This window comes from Microtus pennsylvanicus, chromosome 1 (genome assembly GCF_037038515.1).
Source record: "Microtus pennsylvanicus isolate mMicPen1 chromosome 1, mMicPen1.hap1, whole genome shotgun sequence".
Classification (NCBI taxonomy): Eukaryota; Metazoa; Chordata; class Mammalia; order Rodentia; family Cricetidae; genus Microtus; species Microtus pennsylvanicus.
The window spans coordinates 79,900,818-79,919,725 of NC_134579.1; the positions used below are offsets into that span (position 1 = coordinate 79,900,818).

Here is an 18,908-nt window from a genome sequence, read left to right on the forward strand (position 1 = left end):
CTGTGTAGATGTGCCACATTTATTTATCCATTCTTCAGTTGAGGGGCATCTAGGTTGTTTCCAGGTTCTGACTATTACAAATAATGCTGCTATGGACATAGTTGAACAAATGATTTTATAGTATGATTGAGCATCTTTTGGGTATATGCCCAACAGTGGTATTGCTGGATCCTTAGGTAGATTGATTCCCAATTTTCTGAGAAACTGCCATATTGATTTCTAACGTGGTTGTACAAGGTTGTCTTCCCAATAGCAATGGAAGAGTGTTCCCCTTACTCCACATCCTCTCCAGCACAAGCTATCATTGGTGTTAGCCTTTCTGACAGATGTAAGATGGTATCTCAGAGTTGTTTTGCTTTGCATTTCCCTGATGACTAAGGATGTTGAACATTTCCTTAAGTATCTTTTGGCCATTTAATATTCTTCTGTTGAGGAATCTCTCTTTAGTTCAATACCCCATTTTTAATTGGGTTATTTAGAATTTTAATGTCTAATTTCTTGAGTTCTTTATATATTTTGGAGATCAATCCTTTGTCTGATGTGGGGTTGGTGAAGCTCTTTTCCCATTCAGCAGGCTGTCTTTTTATTTTATTGATTGTGTTCTTTGCTTTGTAGAGCTTCTCGGTTTCAGGAGGTCCCATTTATTTCTTGTTGTTCTCAGTGTCTGTGCTACTGGGGTTTTATTTAGGAATTGGTCTCTTGTGCCCATGTATTAAAGGCTATTCCTTTGGCTTTTATAGACAGTCATCAGGGAGTTTCCTGTGGGTAGGCTCCCCGAAAACCCAAACCCATCCAGGAGCCCTTACAAACTACTAGCCCCATCCTGCCCCCAAACCCAGCGATCCTCCAGCAGACTTTTATGACCTCCAAGGATTGCTAGGAGATACTTCCAATCTATGGCCCACTATTGAAGTGAATCCTGATGAACTGAGTAATTTGTTCAAAACCTTAGGGAGTTTAAGAACTTAAATAGTGCTAGGAAATTATCAGCTGAAGCTGAGAAAGAATTGGCTTTGGTGGGAAAGAAATTATAGAATATGCATGTGGATCATGTGAATCCAAAACTTAACTGTATTCTGATCATTTTACCCTCAAAAAATTCCCCAAATGGAATTTGAGTGCAGAGGGAAGATATTACCTTAGAATTGATCTTTTTTTAACCACCTAAACAGAGTAAAAAAAATAACTTATGTGGAAAAGGTCTCTGAATTTATTCTAGAAGGAAAATTGAGACTTTGTCAGTTAAGGGAATAGACCCAGCAGAAATTACAGTACCTTTTGTCAATGATGAAATTGACAAATTATGGATAGAAAGTGAACATTGATAAAGAACATACAGTAATTTTGAGGGAGAAATTAACAACAATCATCCCAAAAGCAAGAGTATTCAATTTATAAAGAAAGCTAGTTGGATCATTCCTCACATTGTAAGGGAAACACCAATATCAGGAACCCATACATTCTATACTGTTGCAAATAAAACAGGGAAGGCAGGTTACAGATCAGAAAATTTAGCCCAATGGTGGTGCTGCACACCTTTTATTTCAGCACTTGGGCAGAAGAAGTAGAAGGATTTCCTTGAGTTTGAGGCCAACATGGTTTGCAAGAGGTAGTTCCAGGATAGGCTCCAAAGCTACAGAGAAAACCTGTCTGAAAAACAAAACAAAAAAAATCAGAAAATTTAAATAAGGTGGCTCAAAGACCTTATGATTCTTTCCAAAAGTCAGGAGTATATGATATTCTCAGGATTCTAAGAGATTTTAAAGACCCTCTCGCCATAGTTACCAATTTACAATATGCTGAAAGAGTTGTTTTGTGGATTGAAATCATTGAGTTTATACCAGATGATACAGAATTGGCTTTATTAATCATTCAGTTACAAGATATAATCGGGACTAGGAATCATCCCAAATACAAAACACACATCCAATCCCGTACAGGTTTGCCAGGTTCTTTAACAAAAGAAAATGGAGAAATAGATCAATTATTGAAAGGAAATACACTGAAAGACTCAGAATTTCATAAAAAACATCATGTCAATAGTAAAGATTTAAAAACACTTTTCCATCATATGCCAACTAATGCGCGAAACAATCCCATACCAGTTAGGATTTAAAGGGGTATTTATTTTGGGGGTAAAACTCACAAAACACCATCAGGAAAGAAGCCTAGTCATTGGAGCAGGAATTGGAACCAAGCGCCGGAACCAAGAGAGCAAGCCGAGGCTTGCTGCTCTTTTTTAAAGGTAAATAGACCATGCCCCAGTGGGCTGGTATTTCAGCAGCTATTGGCTGAAGGAACGGAAGGGGCTCCCGCAGCACAGTGTGCTCATACTTCAGGGGCTATTGGCTGAAGGAGCCAAAGGTCCTCCCGCAGCAGCCAACAAGGCAAGGAAATATCCTACTTGTTTTTTATACAACCAAATACCACTACCTGTAGAAAGTAAACCAAAGGATACTCAAAGGAATGAAATCTGGCAGATGGATGCGTTCCATTTTGTATAATTGTGAAAATTAAAATATGTACACTACATCAGTGATACCTAGTCAGTATTTCAATGGGCAATTGCTCTGATTTTAGAGAAGGCTGATTCGGGATTCATACACTTTTTAGAAATTATGGCCATAATGGATATACCTGTACAAATTAAGGTGAACAATGCTCCAGAATATATCTCTAAGAAAATTAAACAGCATTTTGCTTATGATAATATGAAGCACATTTCAGATATGCCACACAATCTGATATGGCAAGCAGTTATTGAAAGATCAAGTTGAACTCTAAAGGATGTGTTAAATAAACCATAACCGGTAATAAAGACCCCCGGAAATAGATTGCACAATGCTTTATTAACTTTGAATTTTCTAAATGAGAAAGGAACAACCGCAGAGAGACATTGGATATAGAAAAACCTATGGAATTAAATCAGCCAGGATATTTTAAAGATGTGTTGACCTTAGAATGGAAACCGGGACATGGGGGTTGGTTTTGCTTTTTATTCTATAGGGGATGAAAATTTATGGATACTATAGAAATTGATAACTATTCAAAATGAACAAGAGAGATCTCTTAATTAGAAGAGATGATAATTCATCAAACAGCATGGCCATTTAATCTAAACTAACCTACAAAACTAACATACTTTTTTTTTTATTTGATCAGATGTAACTTGCGAAAAGGGAACCTCTCCAAAGTTAGGGTTGGGATAGGGTTTTCTTCTTTCTTTCCAGGAAAATAAAAACAATTATTTTTAGGAATTTAAAGACATTTGTACAAAAAGAAAATCCAAAGTAGAAGGGACTATTAGGAAAACTTACCAAGGAAAGGAATATTCTGACTTAATGCAATCTCTGAAGTCTCCAAAAGGAGGATGGGGTCCCATATCCACAATTCCACGAGGACTATTATGGCATCACTAAGCTGAAAAACACCACCTAAAGATTGACTTTGGACTAAAAACTGCTCAGAACAATGTCAAGGTAGTTAGCAGAGATGATCTAGCCTCACAGACTACTTTAGCTAAGACTGGAGAAAAGCCCTGCCCTTTCCATTACACAGAGATTGAATAACAAATGATACAGCGACCTCTCCCAGGACTTGATAATTAACCCAAATTTTTCCTTTCAGGATCCACTGAAGATCCCATCACTCCCAGACAGTAGGAAGTAAATTTAAGAACACAACACCCATATTTCCAAAATGTAGGGTGGATGGATTTTGGTCTTCCATTGAATTATGAATATTGTCATTGTTTAGGCAGATTGGTTACAAGTTATTATTGGTTTATAATAGTCAGGAAAAAAGCTAAACAAAGGATATTAGATTTAGGGTTCTTGTTTTGGAAAAAAGGGAGATACAGATATGGTAGGCTGAAAGGGTAGATTATTGAATCTACTCTAAAATGACTTAAATTGTCCCAGAATTATTTAGCTGTAACAAATATTTCTTCAATATCAATAAATACTCAAGAGAATTCATTTGACTATAATAAATGTGACAAAACTTTCAGTAGGGCTTCATCTGTCATAATCAGAATGTCAGATGACAATTTGTGTTTATTCAAATTGGAAATCATCATAGCTACAGCAGATGAGACTGAAAAGGCACAAACGGTAAAATCTGCCATTGTGCTTCAGACTTTACCCAAGATCAAAGCATTGGACAGAAAATTTTTGTATGTGTAAATGTTCATATTTAGTTCTAGTCTTTCAGTGTAGGTTAAATTAATTAGAAAAAGAGAGGGAGAGGGAGGGAGGGAAGGAAAGAGGGAGGGAGAGATGGAGAGAGAGAGAGAGAGAGAGAGAGAGAGAGAGAGAGAGAGAGAGAGGGAGAGGAGGGAGGGAGGGAGGGAAGAAGGAAGGAAGGAAGGAAGGAAGGAAGGAAGGAAGGAAGGAAGGAAAGGTGGGAGGAGGAAAGGGAGGAACAGATGAAAAAAGGAAGAAGCCCACATGTGTTCTAGCAGGCCTCTACTTAGTTTTTCAGGTTAGACTGTAAAGATTCCTATGCTTTCATGTCCTCTTCTTTTGGATTACATATCCCTTTAATCCCCCTACTTTTCACCATACTTCTACAGTATTCCCTGCTTAAGACTTTCGATGCACATACCCCATACTCTGGCACACTGTTTATATTTTGCCTATACTGACATTTTTTTAAAAAAATAAAATGTTGATATATAAGGCAGCCATGAAAATGTGCTTCACAGACTCCAAATACAGGGACTGGTATTTGCAGAAACCTAGCTACTCTGCATTGAAGTCTGAAATTTATTCTGAATTTTTTCCTTAAGAACATGCTTCCACCTTCTTCTCTGACATAGTCAATGACTCAATATTGCCTCTGGGCCTTCAGAAAAATGCTAATGTCATTTATGAGACTCCACTTTCATGACCAGATAACATTACTTACCTAAAAATACATTATTAATATTTCAGTCCAAATAGATATAAATTTTAAAATGCTGATGTTATAAAGATGCAAACATCTAATCTCTAAAAGTAATTTTTGCATGCAAAATTAATAGTCATGGCTTGAATATTTCCCCTTGCTAATATTTTTTCCATTACTGTGATAAAATACCATAAAAAAAAGCTAGCTAAGGGGAATGATTTATTTTGGCTTATACTTCCAGGAGATACTATCTGTCGTGTTAGCTTAGGCATGACAACAGGAAGAGAAATCACAATGACAGGAGCTGGAATTTCACTAGTTGCATTGTATTTTCACTCAAAAAGCAAGAGACTGGACAGGAACTGAAGCCAAAGTATAAAGTCCAAAGGCCCGTCTCCAGTGAAAGACTTCTTCCAGTAATGCTCAAACTTTTTAAAGTTCCACAGCCTTCATCAATGTCATCAACTGAAGGCAGAATGTTCAGATGTGAATATGTGGGAGATATTTGACATTCAAAAGACAGCACCCCTAAATATTCTTGTGTCTTCTGTTCAGGTTAAATATAAATAACTACCAAATTGTCCTGGCAATGGTTTTTGCTATTGAGGAGATCAACATGAACCCTCATCTTTTACCCAATGTGTCTCTGGGGTATGATATCTATAATGTCCTGTATAGTGAATGGTCGACATTGGATAGATGCATCACGTGGCTATCAGGGAAGAAATATATAAGTAATTACAACTGCAGGAAAGAAATGAAGTCTGTTGCTGTACTCTCAGGAGTATCCTGGATAACATCTGCCCAGATAGGAACACTGCTGGGACTCTACAAATATCCACAGGTGAGAACGAGTGGAGTAGAGAGATGAAAATCACAAGTTCAGGATCATCCCAAGGTGAAAAATGAGCATGAAAGAAAATTATGATTATACATCTGACAAAGTTTTTAATCCCAAAGAGTGAGTGTTCAGTGAGTTGGCGACATATCCATATTTCCATGGTCTAGGACAGAGAAAAGGGATAGGCCAGAGCAGACAGTGATTACCTGGGACTGTGAGTGATGAGGAATTTTCTAGAAAGCTCCCAGAAAGTAGGATACCAGTATTTTAATGGTATTATAATATAGAGAGGTGACTTTGGGAGTAAAGTATTTGATTCACAACCATGAGAACCTGAGTGTGAATCTCTAGCACATGAAATCTGGCCATGACAAGACATATCTTTAACCTCAGTTCTGGTAAAGCAGAGAGTCCCTCATAAGAAAGTCAGGCTAGCCAAAGCAGTGAGCTGCATGTTCACTTAGAGACCTATGCTCAAAAGAAAAAAAAGAGTAAAGTGAAGATTGACAAGGTAGTGCCAATATTAGCCTTTTACCTCATGTGTACATGTATATAGATGTGATGAGCAAATTCTCTTCATCACTCTAGCTGATTCTACAAGTCTGTCATGATTTGACCCATGCTTTATGGTTCCTCCTCTTAATTCTGCTTCTACTTCTTTTAATTTTAGCTGACCATTGGGTCTTTTGATCCTAACCTGAATAATCATGATCAGTTTCCCAATCTCTATCAAATGGCCTCCAAGGACACATCTCTGGCCAGTGGCATTGTCTTATTGTTGAATTATTTCCAGTGGAATTGGGTGGAGTTGATTGTATCTGAAGGACAAAAAGGTGTTCAGATAATCTCAGACCTGAGGGCAGAAATGGACAGAGACAGAATATGTATAGATTTTGTGGAGATGATCCCAGTCAGTAAAGTATCGTTTTTGGCACAGAAACAATTGAATCCTACACGGGTTCTGAAATCATCAGCAAATGTGATCATCACCTATGGGGACAGTGACTTTCTGAGAGGCTTCCTGTCTTATTTAAAGCAGACTTTAGTTACAGGGAAAGTTTGGATCATGAACTCAGAATGGAATGATATCAGCCATTCAAAGCATTTCATTTTGCAGTCATTGCATGGGAGCCTCATTTTCTCACATCACCACAAAGAACTCTCTGGTTTCAAAAATTTTACCCAAACACTTCACCCTTCCAAATACCCAGAAGATTTTTACCTTCAAAGGTTCTGGTTCTACTTTTTTAACCGCTCATTTGCTGATGACTGTACTACAGTTGAGAACTGTGTGCCTAATGTTTCCTTGCATGACTCACCTAACAACCATTTTGATAAGGTCATGACCGAGTATGCTTACAATACATACAATGCTGTGTATGCTGTGGCCCACAGCCTTCATGAGATGCTTCTTCATCAAGTAGAAGTAAAACCATTAAGAAAGGCAGAAGAATTGATGTTTTCAGCCTGGCAGGTAATGTGTTTCCCATTGGATTGCTCATAACATAAGCAATGTGATTTTTCTAAATGTCTTCATTAGGAGGCCACACTACTTATCTTAGAATCTCTAAGAATACAAAATAAACTACTAGAAACACTGACAAAGGGGGGGAGGGTAAGTCAAGATTTATACAGAAATAATTAAAAGGAAGGAAGAAAATGTGTTCTAAATCCACATCAGTATTTTATGTTGCCAGATCAAAGATTTCTATATAAAAATACAGAATATGTGTAATCTTGCGAGTCCCATGGGATTCAGTTGAGGCTGTGGACATTTGCTGAGAGGCCAGAGCTGAGTGTGGAGGGTGGAGTGCCTAGGCACATGGAAGGAATCACAAAATGTGGAGAATGGAATCTGCAGAGAAAAGCTGGAGGAAGGAACCTTCTGAGAGTATTAATCTTAAGTATGTGGCGTCCCATCCATGGAGAAGAAGCTTTAAAAAAGGGAAATGACTGAGTTGACTAAAGAAGGGATACTTCACAGGACTACCACAACACGCAGCAAAGCCTGTGCAGACAGACTGGACAGTGGAGATGAATGAGGGTAGTAGAGTTCCCAGGCACGTTACTTCACAACATGCCATAAAGTCCACAGAAGAAGGGAAGGGCGTGGCTGCCCCAGGGTAAGGTGCTCTGTAAATAGAAGTTTTTATGTCTCGTTCCATCCTGCAGCCACTTTTAAGTAATCACTCAAAGGCTTGTATTATTTATAAACTTTTTGGCCTATAGGTCAGACTTCTTACAACCAGCTCTTACATTTAAATTAACACATTTATTTTTTTATTTTTATTGAGCTATATATTTTATCCACTCCTCTCCCCTGTCCCCTTCTACTTTCTCATATTATTCACATACTCCCAGTTACTTAGGAGATCTTGTCCTTTTCAACTCTCCCACGTAGATTAGATCCACGTATGTCTCTCTTAGGGTCCTGTTTGCTGTCTAGTTTCTCTGGGCTTGTGAATTGTATATTGGATTTTCTTTGCTTTATGTCTAAAAGCCACTTATGAGTGAGAACATATTATATTTGTCTTTCTGGGTCTGGGTTACCATACTCAATATTTCGGTGAAGAATGTGGCTGCTTTTTGCCCTTGTCAAAAGAGTCTCCCTGAGGCTAAAGTGAAAAGTTGTGGATTAATATCCAGGTCTTTGATTCGTTTCCTTTGGTCAACATCTTTGTTTTTGTGCCAGTACCAAGCTGTTTTCATTACTATAGCTCTGTAATAGAGTTTGAAGTTGGGGATGGTAATGCCTCTGGAAATTCTTTTATTGTATGATTGTTTTGGCTATCCTGGGTTTTTTGTTTTTCCATATAAAGTTGATTATTGTTCTCTCAAGGTCTGTGAAGAATTTTGTTGGGATTTTGATAGGGATTGCATTGAATCTATAGATTGCTTTTGGTAGAATTGCCATTTTTACTATGTTAATCCTCCCAATCCAAGAGCATGGGAGATCCTTCCATTTTCTGGTATCCTCTTCAATTTCTTTCTTCAAAGACATAAAGTTCTTGTGAAATAGATCTTTCACTTCCTTGGTTAAAGTTACCCCAAGATACTTTATGCTATTTGTGACTATTGTGAAAGGTGATGCTTCTCTGATTTCCCTGTCTGCTCCATTGTTCTTTGTGTATAGGAGGGGACTGATTTTTTTGGAGTTGATCTTGTATTCTGCCACATTACTAAAGATGTTTATAAGCTGTAGGAGTTCTTTGGTAGAGTTTTTGGGGTCATTTATGTACTCTATCATATCATCTGCAAATAATGAAAGTTTGACTTCTTCTTTCCAATTCGAATCCTCATGATCTCCTTATGTTGTCTTATTGCTATTGTTAGAACTTCAAGCACTATATTAAAGAGGTATGGAGAGAGTGGACAGCCTTGTCTTGTTCCTGATTTTAGTGGAATGGCTTTGAGTTTCTCTCCATTTAATTTGATGTTAGCTGTTGACTTGCTGTATATTGCTTTTATTATATTTAGGAATGAACCTTGTATCCCTAAGTCTTCGAGACCTTTATCATACAGGGTGATGAATTTTGTCAAATGCTTTTTCAGCATCTAATGAAATGATCATATGTTTTTTTTCTTTCAGTTTATTTATATGATGGATTACATTGATAGATTTTCATATGTTGAACCAGCCCTTCCTCTCTAGGATGAAGCCTACTTGATCATAATGTATAATATTTTTGATGTGTTCTTGGATTCGGTTTACCAGTATTTTATTGAGAATTTTTGCATCGCTGTTCATGAGTGAGATTGGTATGTAATTCTCTTTCTTGGTTGAGTCTTTGCATGGTTTTGGTATCAGGGTAACTGTAGCTTCATAAAAGGAGTTTGGCAGTGACTCTTCTGTTTCTATTATATGAAACACATTAAGGAGTATAGGTATTAGTTCTTCTTGGAAGTTCTGGTAGAATTCAACATTGAAACCATCTGGTTCTGGGCTTTCTTTGGTAGGGAGGTTTTTGATAACAGCTTCTAATTCCTCACGACCTACAGGTCTATTTAAATTGTTCACCTGGTCTTGATTTAATTTTGGTATATGGTACTTATCTAAAAAAATGTCAGTTTCTTTCACATTTTTCAATTTTGTGGCATACAGGCTTTTGTAGTAAGATCTAATGATTCTTTGAATTCTTCTGTGTCTGTGCTTAGTTCCCCTTTTTCATTTCTAATCTTGTTAATTTGCAGGATCTCGCTCTGTCTTTTGAGTAGTTTGGATAGGGGTTTGTCAATCTTGTTGATTTTCTCCAAGAAACAGATTTTTGTTTCATTGATTCCTTGGATTGTTTTCTGTGTTTCTAAACTGAATGCTGGGAGAGAGGAGGTGGAGTGAGGAGAAGCTATGGAGCCAACCCTGGAAACAGACATGCTGGGACCTTGCCCATAGGACATGAGTCTCGTGATTAAAATATAAAATAATGGTGAGTTCCCAATAGATCAGCCCCAATGTCTCAGTGTGTGGGTGCACCTCTCAGATCCTGACTTCCTTGCTCGTGTTCTCCCTCCTTCTGCTCCTCATTTGGACCATGGAAGCACAGTCAGGTGCTCCAAAGTGGGTCTCTCTCTCTATCTCCTTCGATCGCCAGATGAAGATTCTATGATGATATGCAAGATATTCGTCAGTATGACTATAGGGAGGGCCACTTCAGGCTTCCTCTTCTCAACTGCCCTAGGAACTAGCTGTGGACATCTCCCTGGACACTTGGGAACCCCTCTAGGTTCAAGTCTCTTGCCAACTCTAAAATTGGCTCCCTTAATTAAGATATATACTTCCCTGCTCCCATATCTACCCTTCCTTTATCCCAACCATCCCATTCCCCCAAGTTCTTCCCATCCTCCCCTTCTCACTTTTCTCTCCCCATCTCCCCTTTCCCCCATCCCACCTCACCCCCCATTCCCAGTTTTTGGCCAGCTGGACTGGGTCTTAAAAAGCATGGGATAAAACCGGACTCTCTGAACATGGCAGACAATGAGGGCTGCTGAGAAGCCAAGAACTATGGCACTGGGTTTTGATCCTACTGCATGTACTGGCTTTGTGGGAGCCTAGGCTGTTTGGGTGCTTACCTTCCTAGACCTGGGTGGAGGGGGGAGGACCTTAGACTTCCCACAAGGCAGGGAACCCTGACTGCTCTTCGGGCTGGAGAGGGAGGGGGAAAAGAGCGGGGGAGGGGGAGAGAAATGGGAGGCAGAGGCGGGGAGGAAGCAGAAATTTTTAATAATAAAAAAAGTGAAAAATAAAAAATATATAAAATAATGGAAATGTGTTAAATTAAGATATAAAAGACAATTTTTCCTATTATGTATATAAAGTGTCCTTTTCCTTATCTTCTGATTGACTTTAGTTTGATAACTATTTTGTTAGATATTTGGATAGCTACACCCACTTACTTCTTAGGTCCATTTGATTGGAAAACCTTTTCCCATCCCTTTATTCTGAAGTAATATCTGTCTTTGAGCCTGAGGTGTATTTCTTGTATATAGCAGAAGGTTGGATCCTGTTTTTGTATCCATTCTCTTAGGCTATGTTTTTTTAAAAAAAAATATGTGAATTGAGTCCATTGATATTAAGTGATATTAATGACCAGCAGTTGTTAATTTTGTTTATTTTTTAGGTAGTAGTGTTTGTGTGTATCCATTCTTTCAGTTATGCTGGTAGGAGGTTATCAGTTGCCTGTGTTTTTGTGAGTGCAGTTATCTTTCCTGCGTTGGGGTTCTCCTTTTAGTACTTTCTGTAGGGCTGGGTTTGTGGATACATATTGTTTAAATCTGTTTTTCTTATGGAATATCTTGTTTTTTCCATCAATGGTGACTGAAAGATTTTCTGGGTATAGCAGTCTGGGCTTACATCCATGGTCTCTTTGTGTCTGTAGCACTTCTATCCAGGACTTCCTGGCTTTCATGATTTCTATCGAGAAATGAAGTATAATTCTGATAGGTTTACCTTGTTACTTGACCTTTTCCCTTGCAGCTCTTAATTTTTCTTTATACTGTATTTTTGTGTTTTGATTATTATATGGTGAAGGGACTATTTTTTTTAATCCAGTCTATTTGGCATTCTGTAAGCTTCTTGTACTTTCATAAGGATGCCATTCTTTAGTTGGGTAAGTTTTTTTCTATGGTTTTGTTCAATATATTTTCTGTACCTTTGAGCTGGATTTCTTCTCTTTCTTCTACCCCTATTATTCTTAGGTTAGGTCTTTTCATGGTGTCCCAGATTTCCTGGATGTTTTGTGTTACAAATTTGTTGTATTTAACAATTTCTTTGACCAATGAGTCTGTTTTCTTTATATATCTTCAGCACCTGAAATTTTTCTTCTATCTCTTGTATTCTGTTGGTTATACTTGTCTCTGTAGCTCCTGTTTGTTTACCCAGATTTTTGATATCCAGAATTCCCTCAGTTTGTGTGTTCTTTATTATCTCTATTTTTGTCTTCAAGTCTTGAACTGTTTGCTTTACTTGTTTGATTGTTTTTTGGGGGGGGGTTCTTTGAGGGATTTATTAATTTATTTCAATTTTTGTTTGTCTTTTCTTACATTTCTTTAAGGAGTTCTTTATTCCTCTTTAAAGGTCTCCATCATTTTAAAAAATTATATTTAAAGTCATTTTCTTCTGATTATTCTGGGTTTGGATGATTAAGTCTTCCTGTTGTGTCACTACTGTGTTGTGATGTTGCCATGTTGCTTTTTAGGTTGTTGGAGGAATTCTTGCATTGGCACCTATCCATCTCTTCCTTCAGTTGATGTAAGGAGTGTCTTTGCATCTTGATTGTATCCTTGCAGTGGCTGTCTGAGCATTTGGGAGTTTTTCTTAGTCTGTTTTCTTTTGTCAATGTCATCTCAAAGAAGCTCTGAGGTCTCTATAAGTCTGTTCTTGTGGTCTTCTCTCCTGTTTTACTCTCTTGGTGCTCTCTCTTGGTTCTCTCAGTGTTGTAGCAAGCTCTTGGTCCTCTTAGTATTGAAGCAAACTCTGAGCTCATAGGCAGGGTGTCTCTAGTAGCTTGGTGGGTCTAGTGGATGGGGTTGGGTTTTCAGGGAGTTTACTACAGGAAACTACCTGCTGGCTGGCTTGGAAAGGCTGGGGAGTTGGGAAAGGGGCCTGGAGATTTGTCCCACTGTGGAGGTCCTAGGGAGTGGATTGTCCCACCATGTGGCTGTTCACTAACCTCTCAAGTCCCCTCAGTATTGGAGTAAGCTGTGTTTCAGAGTTCCACTGTGGTTGCAGGAGGATTAGGGGGGTTGGGGGCAGGGTAGGGTTAGTAGTTTGTAGGGGCCGCTGGCTGGGTTTCAGTTTTAGGGGTGCCTACCTACAAGAAACTCCATGCTGGCTGGCTAGAAAAGTCTGGGGAGTTGGTGGAGGGCCCAGGTATTTGTTCCACTGTTGAGGTCCTAGAGAGTGGGGTCACCAGCTGCATGGCTGTTGACTGACCTCTTATGATTGGAGCAATCTGTGTTCCTAATCATATTCTGCTATATTCATATATTGATGAATTATACAGTTGTCATCAGAGAGGCTTTCTTCATCTAGCAACTGATGGGAGCATAGGCTTTGATCCACAGCCAAACCCTGAGGAAGACAGGGAGGAAGTATGAGCCAGAGAGGTGGGAAAAAATCATGAGAACATGGCTTATAAAATAAACCAAGAAGGGCTTATAGGGGCTCACAGAGTCTGAAGTGGCAACCATGGAGCATTCATGAATCTGAGGTAGATCCTTTGCATATTTGTTATGGTTATTAGCTTTGTGCTCTTGTGAAATTCCTAACAGTGAAAGTTAGGGGTGTCTCTGACTCATTTGCCTGCTCTTGGGACCCTTTTCCTCCTACTGGACTATCTCCTCCAGCCCTGATATGAGGTTTTCTTCCTAGTCTTACTGTAATTTGTTAGGTCATATTCAGTGGATATCACAGGGAGGTCAGCTACTTGTTTGTTTGAAGGGAAATGGAGGAGGAGGATATCTGGCAGAAAAGGGAGGTAAGGGGAAGGAATTGGGAGAATTGAAGGCAGGGCAAACTGTGGTAGGGATGTAATGTATGAGAGTAGAATAAAATTTCAAAAATCACAAAAACACCTACCACAAAGAGAGAATTCAAATATGTTTTTATTTTCTCCAAGTATATATACCCTGCTTTATAATTCAGTGGTGATTAAGCTTTTTTTCATTTATTTTCCCCCAAAGCCAAGGGTGATGATTTCTTAAAATCCTGCCTAATACCTTTACTTACTATATATGATGGATGATGAATAATAAAAACTTCAATTTTAGGTGGTTTCTGTTTCTATTCTATTTTCATCTCAAGGAGTTTATTTTTTCTTAGAATTACACACCAAATGATATTCATTTATATTTTATATCTCATAATTTTTCTTCAGGGATTTATTAAGTTATGTGTTCTCAAGATGCTTTTGTGTTTTTGTTTATTTGTTGTTTTTGTTTTGTTTGCTTTGATGTTTGTTATTATCCCTGGAGAGGTCATTATTTATTTAATGACAAAAAGAACAACTAAACTCAGAGAGTTAGGCCCCAACTTGTTCAGAGATACTACTGTTCATTGAATTAAACTTATACATCCAGCTTGAATTTGATTTTCTTTTCCAAAGTTTTATATTTAATAAAACTAAAAACAGAAATTTTAAAAAGGATATAAAAGCTAGCCAATAGGAAGCTAGATTTAATAGACCAAGCCTTGATTTAATTAATACAGTTTCAGTGTGGTTATTTAGGGAATCTGGGTGGCCAGGAAATGAACAAGTGGCCTCCTACTACAACTAAATTTTGTTAGACAAACTGACAATTGCCAGGTTTTCTTTCACTTACTTTTTATCTTGGTGCTTGTTATTGAGAGCTACTATCTATTAACAAGATTGTTATTTTCAAAAATATCATAATATATTAGCTATCCATAGGCTACCATTTGCCCTACATTCTTGATACCTATGTTAAATTTACTTTATGCATCAAGAATTTAAACTATACAAAACTTTCCCAAACACTTCAGTTATTTGTCTTCACTCTGGTACCAACTTCATAAAATAATACATCATTTTTAGCTGCACCCTTTTCTAAAAGACAAGCAGTTTACTAATCATGCTGGAGAACAAGTGAATTTGAATGAGAAAATGAAACTGAATGCAGAGTATGACATTCTCAACTATTGGAACTTTTCAGAAGGTCTAGGACTTAAAGTAAAAGTTGGACAGTTTTCCCCATATGGTCCACTTGGTCAACAATTATCTTTATCTGAGGACATGTTAGAATGGGCCACAGGAATTACAGAGGTGAGTTGGGTATAATTATAATACAATTAACTACACATAGTAAAACAAATCTTGATAAGGACCTCCTAACCAAAATCTATTTACAATGGACCTTCTTATAAAGAAAAGAGTAATTTCTTCTAATAAAGTCTCATTTCAGGGAAGAGTCCATTCCCAAGAATCTCAATGTTATTTTTGTAGAACTTTTATGTCATATTTCTTTGTTTGAAAACTTTCTATTTTATTGGTCTTTTGCTTTATGTGTGTTTGTTTCATTGGGGTTTTCTGTTTTCAGTTTTGTTTCCTTGTTTTGTAAACATAGAGAAAGAAAGGGCATAGAGTTGAACAAAGGGTGAGTTAGGGAGATCTAAGCGGAATTGAAGGAAGAAAGATACATGATCAGAATATTTTCTCTGAATACGTCTTTTAATGTTTTATACTAAACTATATATATTTTAATCTTTTCTTTTGCCTTGCAGTTTTGTGATTTTTTATGTACTGATATTTTTAAGTTTTCTATATAAATTTAAAAAATATTACTGGATATTAAAAATATAAATATATGAAATAGTATATGTTGTTTTTTTAGGACCCATAAAAAATTAAGGATACTACTATTTCTGTGAAGAATGAAATAGGAATTTTAAATTGGTATTGCATTGATTCTGTAAATAGTTTTTGGTAGAATGGTCATTTCCACAATATTAATTCTATCAATCCTTGAGCATGGGATGTCCTAACATCTTTATGAGGAAATTCAATTACAATAACAAATACAGAGATTTGACAGAAATATTCATGTTAACTTGAAGTAGAAGACACTTTTGTATTTTCTTTTTTTCCTAACATGGTTCAGAGACAGCATCATTAGAGTACTGATTGGAGAAGATATACTTCGCAGATTTTAGAGCTAAGGGTGTCCATCATTCCTTCAATAGTAAATTGAGGAAGGAATTGGAGAAATGGAAATGGAGAGTAAACTAGGAATAAGAAGCACAGTGCATGGTTTAGGGCCACGAATGATAGTGGAGGAAATATTTCATAGCGGTTCACCAAAGCAGCGGTAGGGGTGATTTCTGCTCGGGCAATGGTTTCCAGGATGCCAGGCAGGAATCTCAGCTTCAAGCTTCTCTGCCTCATTTCAGCTCCCATCTGCTCACCCAGTTTTTCTCCACCCATCAATACACTCACGGCTAGCAAACGGGGTTGACATGTTCCAGCTGCTGTTTTCTAGTGTCCATGACCAACTGCCCCTCATTGACGGCTACTTTTGTCCGTGACGTGGTGCGAGCAAGATGTTGAAGCAGCGCTAGCTTGACTGTTCCTTTGGAAACAAAAGCGCCATGTAGGCTTATTTTGTTTTCCTTTAATTCTTTCTCTGCTAAAAGTAGAGTCTATTTGGTTTTAACTGTGACTCTTGTAACTCTTGTCTTTCACTGACTCTCACAGAGGCAGCTTTTAATCCATTATCATACCCAACAATCCCTTGAACCATGTATGTGCTTTTTAAACTCTATACTTCTAATTTAAGGAAGAGAATTTTTTATATACCATATGTAATGAGATCATGTTCATTTACCAATATGCACCTAAATGCTCACACATTTCATATGAAAATATGTACAACATCTGTTGGGGGTTGTCATTACTGAGAGATCTTTAGGTTGAATTTGGTGGTTTCTGGGACTTGTTTAGCTATTACTTTTGACTGATAAGGCACTATGGTGTGCTTTGTGACAGTAGAAGACATTCACCTCATGACAGCAACATTAGAGGTAGGATGAGTCCATTGTCTCAACACACCTTCCAATGGCAAGCCTCCAATCACTAACTTTCTCACCTTTTAAAAAACATTTTGTTTTTATTTTTTTACTATTTATATGAATGTGAAGGAAGGGATTATCTTATCTGCATGTCAAGTGCAGGTGCCTATGGATGCCAAAAGAGGCTGTTGGATTCCCTGTAGCTGGAGTTACAGGCAATTTTGACCCATGCAATGTGAGTCTGGGAATCAAATTCATGACCTCTGCAAGAGCATCCCATGCTGTTAATACTGAACCATTTCTCCACCCCAATACTTCTCCACTTACAGGCTTCAGCATGTCTCAGCAGCATCATAGGCTGAAGGTCATTACTGTTAAGGCAGTGTGTATGTCCAAGCTACAGCAACATCCATCCAATTGGTTGTTTATGGATACAACAACTATGTTCACTAATGTTCCAGTTCTATGAATAATGTGCTCAGTATAGTAGTAAGTGAAAATATGAATTATAACTTGCTCACTGATTTTCCTAAGACTCCCCAGTCTATCTGCAGTGAACGTTGTAGTCCTGGATTCAGAAAATCCCTCCCAGAAGGAAATGTGGCTTGTTGTTTTGACTGCACTCTGTGTCCAGAGAATTAGATTTCCAATGAGACTGGTAAGTGTGTTTTATGGAAAAATTCTCTACTTCTAATTAATAGCATTTTTATGAAGTGTCTCACATTTGTACTTCCAACTCTTTACACACTGAGCCATCTCCCTAGCCTAAGATATTAAGCAAAGTGTAGTGATATACACCTTTTACACTCAGGAGACAGAGGCAGGCCAATATTTGTGAGGTTATAACCAATTACTCAGGAGGCTGAGACAGGAGGTTTATTGCAAGTTCAAGGCCATCCTAGGTATCAAAAGGGATCTCATTTCAAACAGAAGTCAGGGAAAGTTTTAAAAAATTTACAGTAACTCAAAAAAAAAAAAAAAGAATGGATAATGGGGCATGATATGGAATGTTAGCAGGAATCCAGTGAGAACCAGTTAACTTTCATTAATATATACTGTATTGTTAAGACAACTGATTTCTTCAGTATTTAATTACTGATTAATACCTTTAAGTGTTCAAATGCATGGATATAAATGATGTGATGCTGAGGTCAATCACCTCTATAATGAAAACTTTTTAGAGACAGGGTCTCTCTTGTAGATGGAACAGCGGGCCACTTCCCGCCGCCCAGCTCCCAGTCACCAGCTAGCTTTACCCAAAATAATTACATGGAAACTGTATTCTTTTAAACACTGCTGGGCCCATTAATTCTAGCCTCTTATTGGCTAACTCATATATCTTGATTAACCCATTTTTATTAATTTGTGTAGCACCACGAGGTGGTGGCTTACTGGGAAGGATCTTAACCTGCGTCCATCTTGGAGAGGAGAGCTATAGTGTCTTCCTCATTGCCTTCTTCCCACCATTCTGTTCTGTCTACTCTGCCTACCTAATTTTCTGTCCTATCAAAGGGCCAAGGCAGTTTCTTTATTAACCAATGAAGGTAACACATAGACAGATGACCCTCCTCCATCACTCTCTATGTAATCCTGGCTGTCCTGCAACTCACTATGTAGATCAAGCTGCCCCTAAATTTCTAAAGATCCACTGCCTCTGTCTTCCAAGTACCAGAACTAAAGAAAGACATATGCCACTTTGCCTGGCCTATAATGGTAAACTCTTTAAATTCACTTTTTAAATAAAAAGTGTAATCATCTTTCTGGGAATTAAACTAAGGTTGTGGGCTTGGTGGCAGGCACCTTTTTTTCAGCAAGCCACCTTGAAGGCTCTCTAATGTATTTTTTTAAAGTCTTTGATTAGTGGAGTTGGGCATTTAGCTCAATTGGTAGAGTGCTTGCCTAGGTTTCAACTCCAGCACTGTATATGCTGTATTTGGTGACACACACCTAATTCCAGCACTTGAGAGAAGGAGAAAAGAGGATCAGAAGACCAAGGTCATCCTCAGAAACATAGTAAACACAACAGACTATCTCAAAATAAAGTATTTTGTTAGTGTATATTTGGTGTAGAATATAATGGGTTTTATGAATATTTGTTCACATATAACATACAGTGTGACTATTTTTACATCCACATCCTACCTTGTCCCCCTCCTT

The 18,908-nt window shown here is 37.8% G+C and overlaps 1 long non-coding RNA gene and 1 pseudogene across 1 annotated transcript in view; both read left to right on the plus strand.

Moving 5' to 3' along the window:
- The window catches only part of LOC142848514 (uncharacterized), a 184,934-nt gene that overhangs the window by 148,912 nt on the left and 17,114 nt on the right, over positions 1 to 18,908 (plus strand). The gene's annotated exons all lie outside the window — the stretch shown is intronic.
- Positions 1 to 18,908, plus strand: part of LOC142839882 (vomeronasal type-2 receptor 116-like) — a 29,877-nt pseudogene that overhangs the window by 5,511 nt on the left and 5,458 nt on the right.